The following is a 23,087-nucleotide window of genomic DNA, read 5'->3' as shown; positions in this document are numbered from 1 at the left end:
AAAATGGCATTTATACTGGAAACCTTAGGATGATGGTATGTAATGAATCATTGGTGAGCTTTATCAGTGACTGTGTATTTTTGGCAGGAAAACAGAAAGAGGGAATGAACAAGAATGTACGTTTGTGATCTTCCAGTGGGGTAGGAGAGAAAGAAGATTGTGGCAGTTCTGGGGAAATACTTCAAACATCAAAGACCATAGCCTTAAGATCTGGTTACTGTTCTCACAGGAGCATTTTCTTTGTCCTGTTGACTGGGAAAATGTCTACAGCCAACTTTCTGCTAAATGTCTGAATTCCGCTGAAGACTCTTTCTTTCTGTGAACAGAAGTAGTTTGGATACATTTTTCTCTTTATCTTGCATGCTTTTTTCGGTTACTTATTTCAGTCAACTCTCCTAAGTTTATTACTCATATTTTCTTAACATCTGTAAACTTTTTAAAAGATATTTGTTATAGCAAATTTAAGGCAAAAGTGTCAGAAATCTAATTTATTATAGAAGGTATTTAATTTTTGCCAGTGGATGATAATGTTAAATGCTTCTCTTAAAAGATTAACATCTGTATATGTCAGCAACATGACTCACTTTTAGCATTTTCCATTTGCATCTTCATCTACTGCAAGCATCTTACTCTCTTTCTCTCTCTCCATCTCTTGCCCCAGTTTCTCTCTCACTCTTGGTTTTCCTAGGAACATAAGGAAATTAACCAATTCATTTTCTTATGGGTCATGACAAGAAGGCTTCAGTTTAGTATTTTATCTCTGATGGAGATTTCAAAGGATTTTAGTAAAAGCATGTGAAAACTGCTTTCCATAACATTATTATCATGCCTAGAAATTAGGAAGTTAATTATACATGGATGGTTAACATAGCAGTAAAATGTGAATAGTGACCATGCTAGCATATCTGAGATAATATGATTTAGGTGTCCTGCAGGCCTCCCCTGCTATATGCCTGTATCCTTTCCTGTGGGACTTTTGCTGGCAACACAGTTGAGAATTAAATGTACAGAGTTGAAATACTCTTTGGATTCTGAGAAATTACGTTTTGTGAGATCATGGAAACAGCCCTAGATAAGACTCTTGTATACAATTTCTGCTTGAAAGCGCTTTGTAACCTCCAGCAAGGCTCCTAATCTCTCTAGGCCTCAGTTTCCTCGCCTGTAACAGAAAATGATTGGATCCTATTCTAAATCTGAAGTTTGATAATATTTCCGAATTTTCTATATTCACATCTCCCTTTCACCTCACGCCAAATTCTAAATCTTCAGTTCCCACATTTCTACCTAATGAGGAGGGAAAAGAACCAAAAGCTGATAACTGCAGAATTGGTCTCTGGGAAATAATTGTCTTTGCTGAACACCAATGCACCTTAAAGGGTGTGTTTGATTTGGAAAATAATCCCCAGGTCCCCCAACTGTATCGCAGCAATGTCTTTATGAATGGAGCCCCAGTTTTATTCTGTGAAAGAAGCAAACAGAACCTTGGACAGGCAAGGTAACCTTCTCAGAGAGGAGATGGGGCCAGGTCAGAGGAAATAAAACTAGTTAGCAACTTGGCAGGAAGCTGGAGCTTCAGAGAAATAAGAAATAGAATTTCCCAGTCATTTCAATGCAAAGATTCTTTAAAAACAGGGATATCTAATAAATAATTTCAAGCTGTTTGCTATATATGCTATGTTGTAATCTTCCCCTTGCCTTCCTCCCAAACTCTCCATTGAGTTTACTACAATCACAGCCTTGACTGGGGGAGACTTTCGGCACTGTGAGTGGAGGACATGCCTATTTCCACATAAGCAAGGGCAGAATCAGCAGGTGGTGAAATGAAAGCATGGATCAAGGATTCAGAGGAAACAGAAGACTAGAGGTTTTGAGAAACTTAAATCTTCACACCACTCCCCACTCTCTTGACAAGAAACTAGGTTCCCATCCCTATATAAGGCAGGATGTTTGAACCATAGCAAGCTAGAGGATTTGGAATCATCCAGGCAAGTGACATCTTTCACACTAGGATAAGCAAATAATAATATAATAATTCAAATTTTTATTTTCTAAGAATGAAGAGAATAGAATTGAAATTGGGTGCTCACTTCAGTGGTACATATACTAAAATTGGAACAACACAGAGATGATTCACATGGCCCCTGCACAAGGATGACACACAAATTTGTAAGCATTCCGTATTTTTCAAGTCTGCAAAATAACCAGCTAGCATCATGATGACAAGATCAAATCCGCACATAAAAACACCAACCATAAATGTAAATGGGCTAAATGCCCCAATTAAAAGACAGACTAGCAAGCTGGATAAAGAAACAAGACCCATTGGTATGTTGTCTTCAAGAGATCCATCTCACATGCAAAGATACACATAGGCTCAAAATAAAGGGATGGAGGAAAATTTACCAAGCAAATGGAAAACAGAAAAAAGCAGGGGTTGCAATCCTAGATTCTGAGAAAATAGACTTTAAACCAACAAAGATTAAAAAAAAAGATAAGGATGTTACATAATGGTAAAGTGTTCAATTCAGCAAGAAGAGCTAACTATCCTGAGTATATATGTACCCAATACAGGAGCACCCAGATTCATAAAGCAAGTTCTTAGAGACCTTCAAAGAAACTTAGATTCCCACACAATAATAGTGGGAGACTTTACCACCCTACTGATAATATTAGACAGATCATTCAGATAGAAAATTAACAAAGATATTCCAGACCTGAATTCAGTTCTGGGTCAAGTGGACCTGAGAGATATCTACAGAACTCTCATTAGACAGATCATTCAGATAGAAAATTAACAAAGATATTCCAGACCTGAATTCAGTTCTGGGTCAAGTGGACCTGAGAGATATCTACAGAACTCTTTACCTAAAAACAACTGAATATATATTCTTCTCATTGCCACATGGCACTTACTCTAAAGTTGACCACATAATCAGAAGTAAAGCACTCCTCAGCAAATGCAAAAGAACTGAAATCATAAACAGTATCTCAGACCACCATGCAATCAAATTGGAACTCAAGATTAAGAAATTCACTCAAAACCACACATCTACATGGAAATTGAACAACCTGCTCCTGAATGATTCTTCAGTAAATAATGAAATTAAGGCAGAAAACAAGAAGTTCTTTGAAACTAATGAGAACGAAGAAACAATGAACCAGAATCTCTGGGATACAGTGAAAGCAGTGTTAAGAGGAAAATTTACAGCACTAAATACCCACATCAAAAAGCTAGAAAGATGTCAAGTTAACAACCTAACATTACAACTGAAGGAACTAGAGAACCAAGAGCAAACAAACCCCAAAGCTAGCAGAAGACAAGAAATAAGCAAGATCAGAACTGAACTGAAGGAGCTAGAGACACAAAAAACACATAAAAAAATCAAATCCAGGAGCTGGTTTTGTGAAAAATTTAAAATAGATAGACTGCTGCAAGACTGATGAAAAAAGAGAGAAGATTCAAAGAATCACAATCAGAAGTGATAAGAGGGCTGTCATCAATGGCCCCACAGAAATACAAACAACCATCAGAGAATACTGTCAACACCTCTATGCACATAAACTAGAAAATCTAGAAGAAACTGATGAACTTCTGAACACATACCCCCAACCTGATAACTGAACCAGGAAGAATTTGAATCCCTGAATAGACCAATAATAAGTCCTGAAATTGAGGCAGTAATAAATAGCTTACTAACCAAAAAAGTCCAGAACCAGATGGATTCACAGCCAAATTCTACCAGAGGCACAAAGAAGAATTGGTACCATTTGTACTGAAACTATTCCAAAGAATTGAAAAGGAGGGACTCCTCCCTAACTCATTCTATGACATCAGCATTATCCTGATACCAAAACCTGGCAGTGATACAACAACAAAGGAAATCTTCAGGCCAATATCCTTGACAAACATCAATGCAAAAACCCTCAATAAAATACTGGCAAACTGAATCCAGAAGCACATAAAAAAGCTTATCCACCATGATCAAATATGGAACCCAAAAAAAGACCAAATAGCCAAGACAATCCTAAGCAAAAAGAACAAAGCTGGAGACATCAAAAACCAGAGGTTTTGAGAAACTTAAATCTTCACACCACTCCCCACTCTCTTGACAAGAAACTAGGTTCGCATCCCTATATAAGTCAGGATGTTTGAACCATAGCAAGCTAGAGATTTGGAATCGTCCAGGCAAGTGACATCTTTTGCATTAGGATAAGCAAATAATAATATAATAAATCAAATTTTTATTTTCTGAGAACGAATAATAGGCTTCATCCCAGGGATTCAAGGTTGGTTCAACATATGCAAATCAGTAAATGTGATTCATCACATAAACTACATGATCATCTGAAGAGATGCATAAAATAGCTTCAATAAAATTCAACATCCCTTCATGTTAAAAAAATCTCAATGAACTAAGTATTGAAGGGACATGTCTCAAAATAATAAGAGCCTTGTATGAAAAACCCACAGTCAATATCTTATTGAATGGGTAAAAGTTGGAAGCATTACCCTTGAAAACTAGTGCAAGACAAGGATGCCCTCTTTCACCACTCCTGTTCAACATAGTGTTGGAAGTTTTGACCAGGCAATCAGATGAGAGAAAAAAATAAAGGGTATTCGATTGGAAGAGAGGAAGTCAAACTCTCTCTGTTTGCAGGTAACATGATCCTATATTTAGAAAACCCCATTGTCTCAGTCCAAAAGCTTCTTAAGCTGATAAACAACTTCAGCAAAGTCTCAGGATACAAAATCAATGTGCAAAAATCACAAGCATTCTTAGGCACCAGAAGGCAAGCAGAGAGCCAAATCATGAATGAATTCCCATTCAAAATTGCCACAAAAAGAATAAAATACCTAGGAATGCAGCTAACAATGGATGCAAAAGACCTCTTCAAGGAGAATTACAAACCACTGCTCAAAGAAATCAGAAATGACACAAACAAATGCAAAAACATTTCATGCTCATGGATAGGAAGAATCAGCATGAAAATGGCCACACTGCCCAAAGCAATTTATAGATTCAATGCTATTCCCATTAAACTATCATTGACATTCTTCACAGAATTAGAAAAAAAAAAGTTTTATAGGTCATATGGAACCCAAAAAGAGACCAAATAGCCAAGACAATCCTAAGCAAAAAGAACAAAGCTGGAGGCATCATGCTACCTGGCTGCAAAATATGCTGCAAGACTACAGTAACAAAAAAGCATGGTACTGGTACAAGAACAGACATACAGACCAATGGAAGAGAATAGAGAACCCAGAAATAAGACTGCAGACCTACTACCAGCCAGTCTTCAACAAACTTGACAAAAACAAGCAATAGGGAAAGGATTTCCTATTTAACAAATGATGCTAGGAGAACTAACTGGCTAACCATATGGAGAAAATTGAAACTGGACCCTTTTCTTACACCATATACAAAAATCAACTCAAGATGGATTAAAGACTTAATTGTAAAACCCAAATTTATAAAAACCCAGAAGAAAAACTAGACAATACCATTTAGGACATAGGCATGGGCAAAGATTTCGTATAAAAAAGGCCAAAAGCAATTGCAACAAAAGCAAAGATTGACAAATGGGATCCAATTAAACTAAAGAGCTTATGCACAGCAAAAGAAACTATCATCAGAGTTAACAGACAACCTATAGAATGGGAGAAAATTTTTGCAAACTACCCATCTGACAAAGATCTAACATCTAGCATTAACAAGGTACTTAAATAAATTTACAAGAAAAAAACAAGCTCATTAAAAAGTAGGCAAAGGACATGAACAGACCCTTCTCAAAAGAAGACATGCAGCTGGGTGCCATGGCTCACTCCCAGCACTTTGGGAGGCTATGGCAGGCAGATCACGAGGTCAGGAGATAGAGACCATCCTGGCTAACACAGTGAAACCCCGTCTCTACTAACAATACAAAAAATTAGCTGTTGTGGTGGCGGGCACCTGTAGTGCCAGCTGCTCTGGAGGCTGAGGCAGGAGAATGGCATGAACCCGGGAGGCGGAGCTTGCAGTGAGCTGAGATCGTGCCACTGCACTCCAGCCTGGGTGACACAGCAAGATTCCATCTCAAAAAGAAAAGAAAAAAAAAAAAAAGACATGCATGTACCCAATAAACATATGTAAAAAAAGCTCAACATTACTGATCATTAGAGAAATGCAAATCAAAACCATAATGAGATACCATCTTATGTATGTCAGAATGATTATCATTAAAAAGTCAAGAAACAACAGATACTGGCGAGGTTGTGGAGAAAAAGGAATACTTTTACACTGTTGGTGGGAGTGTAAATTAGTTCAACTGTTGTGGAAGACAGTATGGTGATTCCTCAAAGACCTAGAGGCAGAAATATCACTTCACCCAGCAATCTCATTACTGATATACCCAAAGGAATAGATCATTCTGTTATAAAGATACATGTATGTATATGTTCATAATAGCAAAGACTTGTAATCAACCTAAATGTCCATCAATGATAGACTAGATAAAGAAAATGTGCTTACATATATACCATGGAATACTGTGCAGCCATAAAAAGGAATGAGATCATGTTCTTTGCAGGGACATGGATGGAGCTGGAACCCATTATCCTCAGCAAACTAATGCAGGAACAGAAAACCAAATACCACATGTTCTCACTTATAAGTGGGAACTGAATGATGAAGACACATGGACACATAGTGGGGAACAACACATACTTGGGGCCTGTCGGAGGATGGAGGGGTGGGAAGAGGGAGAGGGTCAGGAAGAATAGCTAATGGATGCTGCGCTTAACACCTGGGTGATGGGACTATCTGTGCAGTAAACCACCGTGGCACACATTTACCTATGTAACAAACTTGCATATCCTGCACACGTACCCCTGAACTTAAAATAAAAATTGGAGAAAATATATTTAAAAGGAATGTTTTTAATATTAAACAATGGAAATTTGGATTTTTTAATGCATAGGTCTCTTCTTTTAACCACCTTTTTTGAATCCTTTAATTAAACTTTAAAATATTTGTTTAATAAGTTAATAGAATAGGAAGCAATATTTTAAATAATAGCAAGCCTTTGGAAACTCACTGTTTAGCAGGAATCCTTAAGATTTTTAAAACAAAGAAATGTATCATCTTCTTTGTATCACATTCACAGACTAGCTATGTTAGCCTACTAACACAATAAGATATAGATCAGATGAAGATTATGCATTTTCATTTAAACAAAGCTTTTTATTTTTGTCATTCTATTAACCATGGTTTGTGAAATGATAGATTGTGGACTAAGAGAAATAATATATTATTCAGATTAACCTGACTTCCCATGAGCTTCTGCATTAATAATCAGGTTTTAATATAAGGATTACATTTGACTGACATACACTATCATTTTGTTCATACTTAACATACTGCACAAAAGTGAAGATGTGAGAGATTCTTCAGAAGGATTGATTGCAGACCAAAATAATTCCTAGAAGAGAAACAAAGGAGAATATAATTTCCCGGACTTAGCTATTTTTTCTTTTAGTTGTAAAGAACTGTACATGCCTAGTGCTGATACAATTCTGAATTAAAAAGAACGCTTTTTTAACCACATATCTGGCATTATTTATTGGTGATCTCTCTAAATCAATGCTTGGTTCCAAAGATATGTAGATTCATTTTGTGAACATAATCAATATATTTGATGCTCATTGCTTATCCTACTGAGTTGACCTAAGTGGAGGGTAAGAACATGGCCTTCATAAAAATCATAAATTACTGAGTCACAAAAAGTCATGTAGTAACAAAATTCATGGATTTCCTTCTTATTTGAGACTTATTTGGAAGGTACTCAGTTATTAACAGCCTCATCTAATGACAAAATCTATTTGTTTAGCTGTTTGATTTGAAATATTAAGATTTTTTTTTCCCCCTAAGATCAATTACCAGACAAAAGTTAATTCAGGATTCACTTTAGTCTTTTTGTCATTTACTATTATTCTCATATTAATAACTAACATTAAGAAAGTACATCATTATCACAACATCAATATATTCACCCATAAATATATTCACTTTAGATACTGTTAATCATATATGCATGCAATTAATTAAATCACCTACAAAACAGTATGCTCACCAGAAAGCCATGCTGAATCAGCCCTCAGATTTTATTTTAATAATAAGTACAACACTGTATATAATTGAAATTCTCTCCAAGTGAACAAACTCACACAATCATTCATGCATTCTTATGGCAGCCATCAATTTAGACAAATTATAGTTATACATGGCCCAGAATGAAACATTTAATACCATCTGTGCCCTAATGGAGAAAAAATAAAATGAACAAGCCATGTTTGAATATATGCTAAAATATTACACTCAAATCCCATCTGTGATCAAATTTTCTCTTCTAAAAGTTATTTCTCAACTCTTACATATTATGTATATTATGCATGTAAAAATGTACGTTGTTCTTTATCAAGATTTTTTTCCTGGTCTTATATTTTCATAATTGTGGGTCTAATTTCATTCTATTGTGTAAAATAAACCCCACCTTTATTTTTCCAACCCAAATGATACCAGAGGTAGATAATATTAATGAAAGGTAGAGCGAGTAGCTGCTAAATATCTTCTTTTTAAAATTGCCTTTATGGACTTGATGTAGTTGATAAACGATAAGAAACTATTTTGGAGAATATAATATGAATTGTCACTCTGTCACTGTGGATATATTGAGAATGTAAAATGTCTTTGGAAAAAAAGCAAAGCAGCTGAAAATTCTACATCCTGAACAATGAATGTTAATTTTAAAAATCAGGTTTCCAAACTGATTAAAAACAAGCTGCATTAAAATTATTTTGGTAAAGTTTTTGGCCTGTAGAGTAAAATGAGCTGCTCTACTGAGATGGTAAGTACCAACAGAATCACCTGATGGGATTTTATAAGTCCTGATAGCCCCTGATAGCCCCTGTGGCCTCCTTGAATAGTGGTGGGAAAAATATTGAGAACCAATTGGTTGGAAGATTTAATTATGGCAACCATGTTGTGTAAATTCATCAGGGGCTTTGGCTTTGTCACATTTACATTTAAAAATTCTATATGTCTGTTTTGACTAACGAAGCTTTTGTCCATCCCAGGCTGCATATCATCCATATTCCTTCTCCTTTGCTGTAGGAATCTAAATGAACACTTTGATCCATTAATGGAATGTAGCGGACCCAGTGCCCTGTCTGTCACAATGTTGATTCACAGCCAGAAGGAGCAACGGGCAGCAAGCCAGGCTGCAGATAGTGTCTAAACCCGGGCAACAGGTCAAACGTGATGCTTGCTTAATGGGCTCCTCTGTCTTGGGCAAAAAGATTGCCTGTCACAGTGGGTATGGGATTCTTGTTGTAGGAATTAGTTGCACAGTTTCCTCAGGATTCCTCAGAAGGCTGTTGGTGACCCAGATGAGGTATTCTCTTGTAGCAAATGAAGAATCATATACTCTAATGCTGGGTCACCTCCCATGCTCAGCAACCCTGGCCAGAAGAGAAGGAGAAGGGGCTTCTTGATTAGTAAGCGTCAACCTCTGCTGGACATTTCCCCGACATGTATTATTGATGTCTCATGGCATCTCAGTGAGGCGAGTATAATTACTCACAACTATGGGCACACTGGTTCAGTGATTAGGCTAGGTCTCAACTGGGTTGTTTTGGAAATTTTGCTTTCATCAATCAAGGTTCTTTCCAAAGCTTGCTACCAACAGGTAACAAGGTAAATACCTAATAAAAGTGCATTTTTGTGGTCATAAAATTGTCATTTGGTACAAATGGCTGTTTTCTTTTTTTTTTTTTTTTTTTTTTTTTTTGAGACGGAGTCTCGCTCTGTCGCCCAGGCTGGAGTGCAGTGGCCGGATCTCAACTCACTGCAAGCTCCGCCTCCTGGGTTTACGCCATTCTCTCGCCTCAGCCTCCCGAGTAGCTGGGACTACAGGCGCCCGCCATCTCGCCCGGCTAATTTTTTGTATTTTTTTAGTAGAGACGGGGTTTCACCGTGTTAGCCAGGATGGTCTCGATCTCCTGACCTCGTGATCCGCCCGTCTCGGCCTCCCAAAGTGCTGGGATTACAGGCTTGAGCCACCGCGCCCGGCCAAATGGCTGTTTTCAAAACGATGTTAGTGAATACTCATTTTATCTCTTGTATTTTCTAACATTTCATTTAAAAATTAATGTCTTGAATATTTTGAAAGACATACAAGCCCAGGTCCCGGAGTTTAGCTGGGGTTGAATTTTGTATTTAGAAAATGTATCAGTATTCCTCAAATTTACCTAATGTAGTCTCCCAAGCTTCAAAGAATCTGAGACATTAATTTCTAGCTAATTATGGGGGATTAACCACAAATGTTTATTCCCTCTTCCTTCCCTAAAAATGATGTTAAAGTGACATTAGAAGAATTAAAATGGTATCTGTCAATAAGGACAAGGGCTACAGTTTTATAAGTTGAGGGAACATCAGGCAGAAGAGCTAGAATTTGAGAATCAGAGCTGAAAATGAGACTGGGAAGCAAATAAATGAATGTCTATATATTAAACTTTTTCCATCCTGCTTTCACAATTTCAAAGACCAGGGCATTGTGTGTACTTAAAAAATAAATAGGCTGTTCTGAAATTTCACTGAGATTCTGGAACATCCTGCATGCCAGTACTATTCAAACTGCTTAATTTTGATATTGAGCCTGCTATGAGTCTCAGTGTGCCAGACTTGATCAGTAGATACTTCCATCCTGTATCCCTGTAGTCTGAAGACCCCATTTGCCTTTTAACAGCTACCTTCTTGGTGGGGCAAGAGCATGTACTGACTTGGTGCCAAGCTAGTCAAGAAACAGCAGGCTCATTTTTACTAAGCCAGTTTGTCCACATAAAAACATGCAGTTTTCTGAGTAATAATACTAGAATGTCACGACAAAGTGAACTGGGTCCTGATGGCATTTCTTCTTAACCACTGGTGGATCTTAGTATAACCTTTCACTACTGGCAACTTTAGGGGGCCGCAGTATAGTTTTTACTTCATGACAGTTGCTAAATTCTGAAGATCAGAGATGTATTAATTTTCCTTGCTTTTGGAACCACATAGATGACTCTGGAATTACAGCTCTCCCTCCCCCGCCACCCCATGAAAATTGGACCAAACCTTCCAATAGCACCCTGTAATTGATAGCTTCTAGAGAAGACAGTATCACCCAAATCTTGTTCACTCTAGGCAGTAGGCTCAATGATTGCTTTGGATATGGCAAGCTAACATCTTCACCTTTTTGTGAATCTACTGTCTCTGCTCTGGAAGCACACAACTGCCCTCTGGCAGCACACTGTCATCTTCAGGGACACAAAATCCAACCGCAGACCCTTCAGAGCCACAGAGAGAACCACAAGGTCCAGAACATCTTGTGGAAGATGGTAGGAGACTTTAAAATAACTTTTTATTGAAAAGACTTCGTTATGAGTTGGTACAATAGTCTCTTTCATGGATACTGAGTATGGAGTTATGGTATGACTGTTATTCCCTATTCCCTAATTTAATTAAATAAATGTTAAGCAATTTTTAAAATGTCTAACATATTGTCTTCAATACTGTAGTAGAAAATAAACATGAATAAGTAATGACTCTTCCCTGAAGAAACTTATTAGAGATGATTAGATAAGCATCCAAATATATATAATACAAAGTAGAGTCCAGTGCATACCATGAAATAGGTATAGATGTAATGGATGGAGATATTGCATTTTATTGAAAGGATATGGAAATCTTCACAGAGGAGGCCATGAAGAATGGACAGGATTTTAGCAAGTTGAAAGTTTAGGACACTATCAAAGAAGCAAATGGCATGGACAAAGGCATGAAGGTAGACACATACAAAGTATTGTCTCAGGAGTTACTACCTACCATGAAAACTATATTAATTTTTTCAGCTTCCAACAGCTGTCAAAATATTATTTAGGCTGCTTTGATTCCTCATTTGCATTTTAATTCAACCACCTCTGACCTTTCTGTCATAGAAACATTTTATTTCTCCATTAAGTTCCAGCAAGGAAGGTAAAACTTGAAGACATTGCAATTTGGGAGTATAATGTAAATGTGAATTTCTCATTTGTACTTACTTTCTGTGAAAGAGTTTGGAATATACTAGGACATCTTTGTTTTCCATGGTGACTTAAAAGATGTCTATTTTAATGATATAAAGATCATAATAATTGCAATCTCTTTGATTATCTTTGCCCACTATATAACATGTAATGGCCCTTAATTGCACTCCTTGTCAAGCAAAAAAGTATTATACAAAGGAAGTGATAGAGATAGAGTGAACTGGTAAGTGTAGGAACTTTGTGAATAGTTCCACAGTGTGGAAGAATCCTTAATGAATCTTTGTTCACTGCTTTATCTGCCTTATTTTGAAAATGCAGTCTATGACTTACTTTTTTCTTTGACTGTGGGATGAAGTGATTACTCTTCTTCAAAATTACCAAGTAATTAATACCATGGAATTGTTTGCACATAACTCTGAATAACAATCCCGAACATATCATCTGAATTATTGTATAGTTGGGTTTCAGAAAAGAAATTTAGTTAATGGAAAATTTGTATAAAAATTAGGTCAATGTGCAGGCACATGGGAGCTGAGACAATGCTAGTTTTGAGACTGCCACATATGCTAATGCACTGTTCAGTTCTAGGGAATGGCATTCATGTCATAGTCTAATGGAGGAAATAAAATTTCTGTTGCTGGGTAGTGCACAACTTCCATGGCCATACAAGGCAGTCCTGTCCATTCTTTGGGCTGTCTTTTGTTTTGCTTATTGTGGCTGAAGAGTCTCTTTGCCAAGTTTCCCTGTGTTTGTCTTCTGTCTTTCCTCTGGCTCTTACTTTTCCTGGAGCATGGCAATGGGGTTCCTTGGCAGCTCTGTTATCTTGGGCTGTCTTCAACTGTGTCCTTGACTCCCTCGATTGCACTGAACACTGGCATTCATATACCCACAGTCTTTGTTAAGAATTAGTAGGGAAAGTTTCTCTGTGTTGCCATTTTTTTATTCTTCTGGATGTCAGGTCTTCCCCTGTTTATGTGTTTTTATTCAGGGAGAATCATATTTTGTCTTTGTGTCCTTGTATTAGGGTGACTATATAATATATTGTCCAATCAGAGACACTTTGAGATATATGGTTATCCTAATATAAAGGCACAAAAAGCAAACATGATTGTCTAAAAAGGAGCTTTTGCTAATAGCACTGGAATATCAAGTATAAACTGAGACTTTTCTGGGGACTTTGGGGCATCTAATCTCTGACCCTTTTTCTTACAACTGATATGCAGTAGATTTATACCATAAAGGGCAGATACTAGAGTTTTAGAATATTTTCATTCAGTAAGTACATAGTCATTGTTCTGTTTTCCCCAAGTGTGCCCTCACCACTGTGGCTCTTCCTCTACAGATCTCCTTACTGTCTAGCATCTAATCTGGCAACCTATAGCATGGTTGGAGGATTCTAGGCCCCTGCACAGGGACTGAGGTTGGCATCTGATAAGGACCTGTGCTATACTAGTTACTAACTAATTTTGATATTACCCTAGCCATTTTCTATCTATCTACAAAGCCCCACTTTTCTCTGTAACTTTGTCATTCTATTAAGGTCTAGTCCCAGGACTGTGAAGACACTCAAGCTTTAGTTTGCTATTTCATTCCTACATACATGTGTGCCATATCCAATTTTCTAGGTGTTATTTGTATACATGTAATAAATACCAAACTGTTTTTTGATGCAAGGAGAAGGTATTTGATTTTGTTATCAACATCACAGAACTACAGTATGATTAAATTTACTTTAAGCAAGCAGCCTTGAAAAAAGAGCTCTGTCTCTTGTCACAATCACAGCATTGTAGAAGATTGTTTCTGTCTGTGATTCTACTCCCCTGACTGGAATGTGGAGAAGATGACTAGTTATATAAATAAGATTAGAAAAACTAGGGGAGTGTTTCAAAAAGGCACTAAAACAGATAATGTTTAGATAACTAAAAAGAAGGAAGAAAACTATTGTGTCTTTTGCTTAAAAATCATATACCAAAATATTTTCAGTTATTGAGTCAAATTAAGATCTTCCCAGAAGCAAGAGAGGAAAAGAAAAAAAAAATGAGATGAAACAAAAAACTCCGTTTTTAGGAGCATTAATTTAAAAAAGGATGAAATACTCCCCTCCCATAGGGCAAGTGTGAATTGAAGGATGAGCTCTATATCAAAAGTTGATATTTTCATGGCTTTATATAAATGTGAGATCTGAAATTTTTAAAATGCTAAGAGGCAGTTGACAAAAACTTCTTTGGAAAGTTGGTATCTTTTTTGTAATGCACAGAGGTAAATAAGGGAAAGAGAAAGTCTAGGGATGTGGTGAAACTGTGGAAAGAGCATTATAACCTAGAGTCAGGAGGGCCTGGGTTCAAACCCCAATTCTATCTTTTGGTAACTAATGTCTGTGTAGAATGACTTCCTCATCTTAGAACAATGTAAATATTCCTTTCCCTATGAAGTTGTCAACATTTAGCAATTTAATGTAGGCAAAATACCTACTAGCAACCCTACTCCATAGTAAACACTTAATAAATCTGTACTTTAGAATCTAGAACATTTTGATGCAAGCTGTAGAAACTAAGGAGTAGGCTAAGGCAAAGAGAAAGGAAGGGTCAGTGTGACCTGAAAACTGGATGGGTCTGTATATGTTGAGGTCTGTGGAGTGTGTGGAGAGCTGAAAGAAGAGTACACAATATAGGAAGCAGAAAGAATAAAGCTGGGGCCTGCTGAAGAGATATCAGCAGCTGATTTCATTGATCAGGTTAAGATCAAAGAGCAACCTGGCTTATACATGATGGCCTTGCTCCTCTGAGACTCAAAGTGAGACTTGTGGCAATGTCTGGACCTAGAGTGAAAAGAAAGGCATACTGTTAGAATTATTGTGCCTCGTGGGTCAGTTTATAGCCCTGTTGGGTTTATAGCCTTGAAGTTCATAGACTCTGGGGGGAGCTCTAAATGTACTTTAGGAGGCTTTTTGAACCTCCTGAAGTTGAGTGCAAAATTTGGTACGTATTTGTATTTTCTGGGAGCAGATTCCATTGATTTTTTCAGATTCAACAAGAGTGTCTGATTCTTCTGGTTCTGGGAGTTAACTCCCCAGTACTCATTTCATGGCTTGCACATCATATGTCAGCAATATAGTTTTGAGAATTTATATCAGTTTTGGGGGCGCATACTTGATCTAAGGTAACTCTATGCTCTTTTGCAAAAATTGCTTCAAATTCAGAAAGAATAGAAGAATAAACCAGATGTACCCATCACCCAGCTTTTCCCCCTCACCCTTGAGAGAGAAAAGCTGCCCTTCCTCCAAATGCATGTGTCTGAGGAAGCATGTGGCCCAGCCTGGAAACCAACCTATAATATGAGATGAGGAATCTGACACTATGGATGGAAAAGCAAAGAGGGGAAAATAACTAGAATCTTCATGACATTGTTGAGCCACTGGTTCAACAATGTTCTGAAGTGTGGACTACGTCTGGGCATCCTCTCCGGTGAGCTAATAAATGTTCTTATTTAAATAAGCTTGAATAAGGTTTTATGTCACTTGCAACCAAACATATCCAAATAGCTCCAAAAGTTTGGAAGCCAGTGGTTTACACTGCATTAAAAAAGAGACATCTTAGCGAATGCTTAAATGACCTAATTAGGGTTTAAAAAGTATTTCAGCATAACTAGATGATATGATGTATTTGTGTACTTTACCTCATCTATAGTGCTTAAGTAACTAGCTTTTCTCTCTGAGGTAGTTGTAAGAGTGCCCCAAACCCTTTCATAGTGGTAAGAGAATAAAAGAGCACTACAATATAAAAAGAAGGAGGGGTGGGAAAGCTAGAGTGTGTATGTGTGAGGTTTCTAGTTATGCAGTGTATACATTTGATGGAATCACAACAGTTCAGAAAAGCTGAAGCATACAAAAAATGTAATTGAGAAGGTCTGTAATGCAGCTGTCTCAAGACATTACTAGGGAGGGAGATGTCTGCTTTTAGGTCTTGATCTGTGGTGCCACTGGCTAGCCTTTTGATCTAGAAGTGATCGTTCTGTTTTGGTGTTTGCATTGGTGACTATAGTGCTCCAGCTGCATTGGCAATGGTATGGTGTGTGGACAACAACCCAACTCATGCTCCACCCCTGCCTCTACAACCTGCAAAGACACAAATAAATCCAAGTCCAAACTTTAGTGGTGCACTGTGTACCCTGGATCTTACTGACATGCATTCTTTGTCCAGACTGCACAGCCCTAAATAGGCATATCATCTTGCTTTCTCTCCAGAGGACTCTCCTGAAACCCCACTCAGAACCCACAGGTACTTTCAAATGCTCTCTATACCACTTTAGGTTATGAACAATTTGGGAGGATGAGGAGGATAATGTGTAGCCGTCTCATGGTGAGATCTGCTGCGCTGCTATCTCTATAGACCCCGCTATGACTATGTGAAGGTGCTTCTTCCAACATTTCAGACAGAAAGATAGGAAAATGTCTACTCTTGGAACTCAAAGAGAAATCTGAGAGGAATTCTGTGAGTCTGTCCTTGCTACTATACTGTTTGCCTTTTTATCAATCACTTGGGTTACTGCATAGAGAGCATAGTATTCTAGTTTGCAGAAGATACAATGCTGGGGGAAATAGCTGAACACAAAATAATAGCCGGAAACACTTATCTAGTGCTCACTATATCCACTCTTCTATGTGATTTACATAAATTAGTTCATTTGATTCTTATTTCACAGATGAGGAGTGGTGCATCAAGACATCAAGTCACTTGCCCAAGGCCACATAGCAAGGAAATGATAGAGTTGAGTTTTGAGCCCCAGTAGACTGGATCTAAAAAGTACTTGCTCTTAATCATTATGTATTGAAGGCCTTCAGCATGATATAATAGAATGGATTCTTCAGTTTGCTAAAACAAGGGATAGGAAATGACAGCGGGAAGGCTGTGACTATATAATGGTCTATATAAAAAAGAACAAGGCATTTTAGTTGGTCGTAACCTGGATTTGAACAGCAGATAAGTAAGCTGCTTCTAAAAAGGAAGCAGTCTTCTGACAAAAAAAAAAAAAAAAAAAAAACAACTATGGTTCAGGAGACAGAAAGTGAATATTTTATCATACTCTAATTACTTTGACCCATAGGACTATACTGGAATACTTTAAGTCTGGTGTCAGAGTTCATGATGAATTTTGTCAGGCTCAAGATGTCTAGGACATTTGCCAACATTTTCTTCAGTCCAGTGACCACTTCTCATGAGGGGAGACAAAAGCTTGGCAAAGAGGGCTTGTAATGCCAGCTTTCAGATATTCCAAGAATCATCACAAGGAAGAGGCATAGATTGTGAGATTACGGAGTTAATATCTTAAGACCAGAGAGAATCATCTAAATATTCAAAGTCTTCAAAATGTTCAGAGACAATAGTCAGGGCTACGTCATTAAGTAGTGAGCTCTCAGGCAATAGAAGTTTCAAGTATTTGAATCACCATTTGTTGAACACTCTTTTTGTTGGAAAATTATATCAATTAGAATACAATTCCAACAAGACCGTTTTAAGAATCTGGCTTTACAAAGACAAGTTAGCTCCCCCACAAAATGTCTCTCACACAGTTGTTAACTAGAAAATACCAAATTAGCATAGGCTTTTCAAAACTCTTATTAGTACACACTGATGGGCAATATTACAAACAAAATATGAAAGAATAATATTTATGATGAAACATATAAACTGCTTAATATGTATTTTGAAAAAATGTTGGAAACTCAATTTCAAATGAATGTTTTCCTGCCACTTTAGTGTTTTTGAGTGCTGTCTTTGGGAAAATATTGTAAGAAATAAAAGTGGGAAAGTTAAGTGGCTGAGCACCCTGTCAAGATGCCCTGTACAGCAAGTGCACCTGTGATAAGTGCAGAAGGGAGAAAAGGTTAATGTAATCAGAGAAATGCATTCTGGGTCACCCTAAAGAACATGTCTTGTGAGCCATCTGTGTTCACATTTCTTTGAACTTTGTATATCCTAACGGAGATGAAGCAATTACATAGACATAATGTCTTACCCTTTTGGTACAATGCATTCCGCATTCCTCAATCCATTCATCATCATCAGTGGTATTTGTGTTCAATGCTGTCATGCAGAGCTAGCTGCCAACAATTATTAAAAAGCAAGTCATAAGGTCATACATTTAGGAGACAAAGCAAAACCAATTATTACAATGTGTACTATGCAGACATTAATCCATTAAGGGGAAAAATCACTAAGCTCCTCAAAGATACTTTTGCATGAAGGATTATCTTATCTTCAGAGACCTAAAGTAAATGAAGTGATTATCTGTCACTCATAGTTTATCCTCCTTGAAATGAAATCCACAATGGCTGTGGCATTGCTGTATAGCAACCTCCCTCTCTCTTTTTTCTCACCATTTTACCTGTATTTTCACTGCTTAATTTCTCTGGACTTCCCTTATTACCTGCTTTTATTCTTCAAAAGCAAACAATAAAAATATTCTCAGAGGCCAGGTGCGGTTCATGCCTGTAATCCTAGCACTTTGGGAGGCCATGGTGAGAGGATGATTTGAGCCCATGAGTTTGAGACCAGCCTGGGAAACATGGCAAAACCCTGTCTCTACAAACAATACAAAAATTAGCTGGGTGTGGTGGCATGTGCCTGTGGTCCTAGCTACTCAGGAAGCTGAGGTGGGAGGATAACCCAGGTCTGAAGGTGGAGGCTGCCGTGAGCTGAGATCGCACCACTGCATTCCAGCCTGGGTGGCAGAGTAAAATCCTGTCTCAAAAAACAAAACAAACAAAAAAGAAGCTTTAAGATTTCATTACTAGAAATATTTGATGTAGCAAGTGTCCTGTCTGCCACAGTGTTAGTACTATTCTTCCCAGCTTCTTAGACAAAGAAAGGGGCTGTTTTAAATATATATTTATTTTCTCTTCTCTTTCTTCTCTTTTACATCTCCTTTCTCCCCCTTCCTCCTCCTCCTCTTCTCCTCATGCCTCTCTCCTCTTCCTCCTTTTCTCTTCTCCTTTTCTTCTTCTTCTCTTCCTACCTGCACCTCCTCTTCTTTCTCCTTTTCTCTCCTCCTTCTCTTTCTCATCCACCTTCTCCCTCCTCTCCTTCAACTCCATGATTACCTTCAAAATGAAATTTTTGATCCAAATCAGTTTTGCGATGCCACTAATAAAACAGCATGTACACAGTGCTTGCTATTTGCAGAGCAGTGTTCTAAGCGCATTACATATATTGACTCATTTAATCTTCTCAACAACCTAGGAGATAGGCAATACTGATAAATCCTTTCATAGAAGAAAAACTGAAATATCAAGAATTACATAATTTGCCATTGGTCACATGGCTAATGAGGTCTGATATGGTTTGGCTCTGTGTCCCTACCCAAATCTCACCTTGAATTCTAATAATCCCCATGTTTTAAGGGTGGGATCAGTTGGAGATAATTGAATCATGGGGGCAGTTTTCCCCAGGCTGTTCTCATGATACTGAGTGAGTTCTCATGAGATCTGATGGTTTTAAAAGGGGCTTTCCCCTTCATTCTGCTCTCATTCTCTCTGCTGCTGCCTTGTGAAGAGGTGCCTTCTGCCATAATTGTAAGTTTCCTGAGTCCTCCCCAGCCATGCAGCACTGTGAGTTAATTCAACTTCTTTCCTTTATAAATTACCCAGTCTCAGGTATTTCTTCATAGCAGCATGAGAATGGACTAATACAAGGTCTGAACATAGCACTGTAATTGAAAGTCCATGCCTCAACCATTAATATACACCACTCCTCTAACTCTAGGGTCTTCCAGAGCAGCGATTTCCTTAGAGACTAAGGAAGAAGGATATTAACATACTGGTTCCCTAATTTGCCCCAGGCCTTCCCACGTGTTATATTGCTAGATCTCCGCAACAATACTACAAGTTAGGCACTATTATCTCTGCTTTACAAACAAAGTTAAAAACATTGTCCAATGTTGGACTGTGAGCCACAAAAACAGATTTTCATGTAGCTGATTCTGTAAGTTACCCTCTTTAGAACATACTAGAGTATGGCCTGTAACTAGAGATGCAACAAGTAGCTTTACCTGAGGCCTCATCTTTGGCATTGTCTTCATGCTCATTCCGATATTTGTGTCTAAATAACTTCTTGGACACTCTGGAAAACTTGAACTAGCTAGTGGAGGCTGCATCTGCCTCCTTTAACCTGGTCTTAAGAATTTATTGACTGGCCAGGGTGGTTCATGCCTGTAATCCCAGCACTTTGGGAGGCCAAGGTGGGCGGATGACCTAATGTCAGGAGTTTGAGACCAGCCTGGCCAACATGGGGAAACCCCATCTCTACTAAAAATACAAAAATTAGCTGGGAATGGTGGTGTGCATCTATAATCTCAGTTACTCTGGAGGCTGAGGCAGAACTGCTTGAATCCAGGAGGCAGAGGTCACAGTGAGCCAAGATTGCACAAATGTGGGTGACATGACAAGACTCCATCTCAAAAGAAAAAAGAAAAAAAAAAAAGAATTGTTTATTTATTTATTTATTTATTTATTTATTTGAGTCAGAATCTCATTCTGTCATCTAGGCTGAAGTGGACTGGTATGATCATGGCTCACTGCAGCCTCGACCTCCTGAGATCAAGCTACCCTCCTACGTCAGCTTCCCATGTAGCTGGGACTACAGGTATGCACCACCATACCTGGATAATTTTTATATTTTTTGTAGATTTGGGCATCTCCCTATGTTGGCTGGGCTGGTCTTGAACTCCTGAGCTCTAGCAATTCTCCCACTTTGGCCTCCCAAAGTGCTGAGATTATAGGTGTGAGCTACTGTGCTAAGCCAATAATTCATTTTTTAAAAAAATCTAGAAGTCTTAGAAGACTCACAAGGCCTCATCTAGTCCTGACTCTGATATACACCACAAATTTTTGTCTTTCTTTGTTACCCTAATTCCTAAAATGAGATATTGAGAAGCAATAATTAAAGGAGGACCATATGTATCAAATTCTAAGAATTATTAGACTGAACCACAGGAGACTAATGCTTTTATGTATTAAATAGGTAAAACAGTATAATTTCATATGGGTCAACATCATTTAAGTTTTATACTCCTCATTTTTATCTCCACAACTTATGTAAAAATAATTATAGAAAATATACTATTTTTAAGGTAAACATAATCTTAATATCAAGGAAAAATTACCAGTATGTTTTATATAATTTTATTTCTTATATAAGTCATAAGTGTGAATCAAACAGCCCTGGCAGCTAGTGTCTGCCATGCTGCTACATCGTAAAGGAAACTTAAAAAAATACAATGAGTTCCATGAAAATAAAATTATAATATATCCAAATCTATGGAATGCATGAAATCAGTGCTGAGAGGGAAATTTATAGTACTAAATGCTTACTTTAGAAAGTAAAAAGTCTCAAATTAATAACTGAACTGTCTGTCTAAAGAAACTGGAAAAACAATAGCTAGATACTCCCCAGACAAGCAGAAGATGGAAGTAATACAAGTAAGAACAGAATCAATAATCTTGAAAACAGAAAAACAATAGAGAAAATCAGTGAAGCAAAGAACTGGTTATTTGTAAAGGTCAACAAAATTAATATACCTCTAAAGGACTAAAAACACTTAAAAAGAGAAAATTTAAATTATTCATATTAGGAATGAAACAGGGCATGTGATTATAGATCTTTCAGACATCATAATAGTAAGTAAATGTTACAAACAATTCTACACGTAAACTTGACAGTTTGTTGAAACGAATAAATGCCTCAAAAAGCGCAAACTACCACAACTCACTCAATATGAAATATATAATCTGAATAGCTCCATAACTATTAAAGAATTTGTGTTTATAATTTAACCTTCTCCTTCCCCACCAAAAAACCCTCCAGGGACAGACAGTTGCACTGGTGAATTCTTCCAGGCTTTTAAAGGATAACTAATACTAATTCTATAAAACCTCTTCCAGAAAATAGAAGAGAGAACACTTTCCAATTCATTTTATGTGATCAGCACTAATTTGATGCCAAATTCTGGTAAAGACATTACAAGAAAGAAAGTAAACTATTGAGCAATATTCCACATGAACATATACACAATACTCAATAAAAGATTCATAAATTGAATTCAGCCATATGTAAAATAGTGAGGTTAATTACATGAGTGAGGTTAATTACTGAGTGAGGTTAATTACATGAGTGCCAAGTTGATTTAATGTTTGAAAATAAATCAATTTAATTCATTATGTTAGAGATTTAAAAGGAAAACCACATGATCATAACAATTGACACAGCAAAAGCATTTGAAAAATTTAATATTCACATTCATGAGTTTTATACTTTAAAAATTCATTTTCAATACTTATGAGTTTTATAAAAACTCAGCAAACTCAAGACTATAAGGGAATATACTTAACCTGATAAAAGGCGTCTATAAAAATGGCAAACCTAATTTAATACTTAATTGTGAAAGATGAAATGCTTTCCAGAAGAAAAATAAGAACATTGAATCTCAACTCTTCTATTCAACAATGTACTAAAAGTTCTAGTTATTGCAATAAGACAAGTAAAAGAAACTAGGCCAATTGAGCCAAGATGGCCAATTGAGCCAAGGTAGCCAAGGTGTTTATAATTTAACCTTCTCCTTCCCCACCAAAAAACCCTCCAGGGACAGACAGTTGCACTGGTGAATTCTTCCAGGCTTTTAAAGGATAACTAATACTAATTCCATAAAACCTCTTCCAGAAAATAGAAGAGAGAACACTTTCCAATTCATTTTATGTGATCAGCACTAATTTGATGCCAAATTCTGGTAAAGACATTACAAGAAAGAAAGTAAACTATTGAGCAATATTACGTGTAGAATTGTTTGTAACATTTACTTACTATTATGATGTCTGAAAGATCTATAATCACGTGCCCTGTTTCATTCCTAATATGAATAATTTAAATTTTCTCTTTTTAAATGTTTTTAGTCCTTTAGAGGTATATTAATTTTGTTGACCTTTACAAATAACCAGTTC

At 37.1% G+C, this 23,087-nt stretch overlaps 1 non-coding gene across 1 annotated transcript; it reads left to right on the top strand.

The window, feature by feature from the left end:
* The first annotated feature begins 2,079 nt into the window (after nucleotides 1-2,079).
* LOC117084589 lies at nucleotides 2,080-2,185 on the top strand. Its single transcript, XR_004437521.1, has one exon. It is a non-coding gene; the product is annotated as a U6 spliceosomal RNA (small nuclear RNA).
* The last annotated feature ends 20,902 nt before the right edge of the window (nucleotides 2,186-23,087 follow it).

The sequence above is a fragment of the Trachypithecus francoisi genome, unplaced genomic scaffold (assembly GCF_009764315.1).
Source record: "Trachypithecus francoisi isolate TF-2019V2 unplaced genomic scaffold, Tfra_2.0 Lachesis_group0, whole genome shotgun sequence".
NCBI classification, from domain to species: domain Eukaryota; kingdom Metazoa; phylum Chordata; class Mammalia; order Primates; family Cercopithecidae; genus Trachypithecus; species Trachypithecus francoisi.
This window is presented reverse-complemented; position numbering and strand designations above follow the sequence as displayed.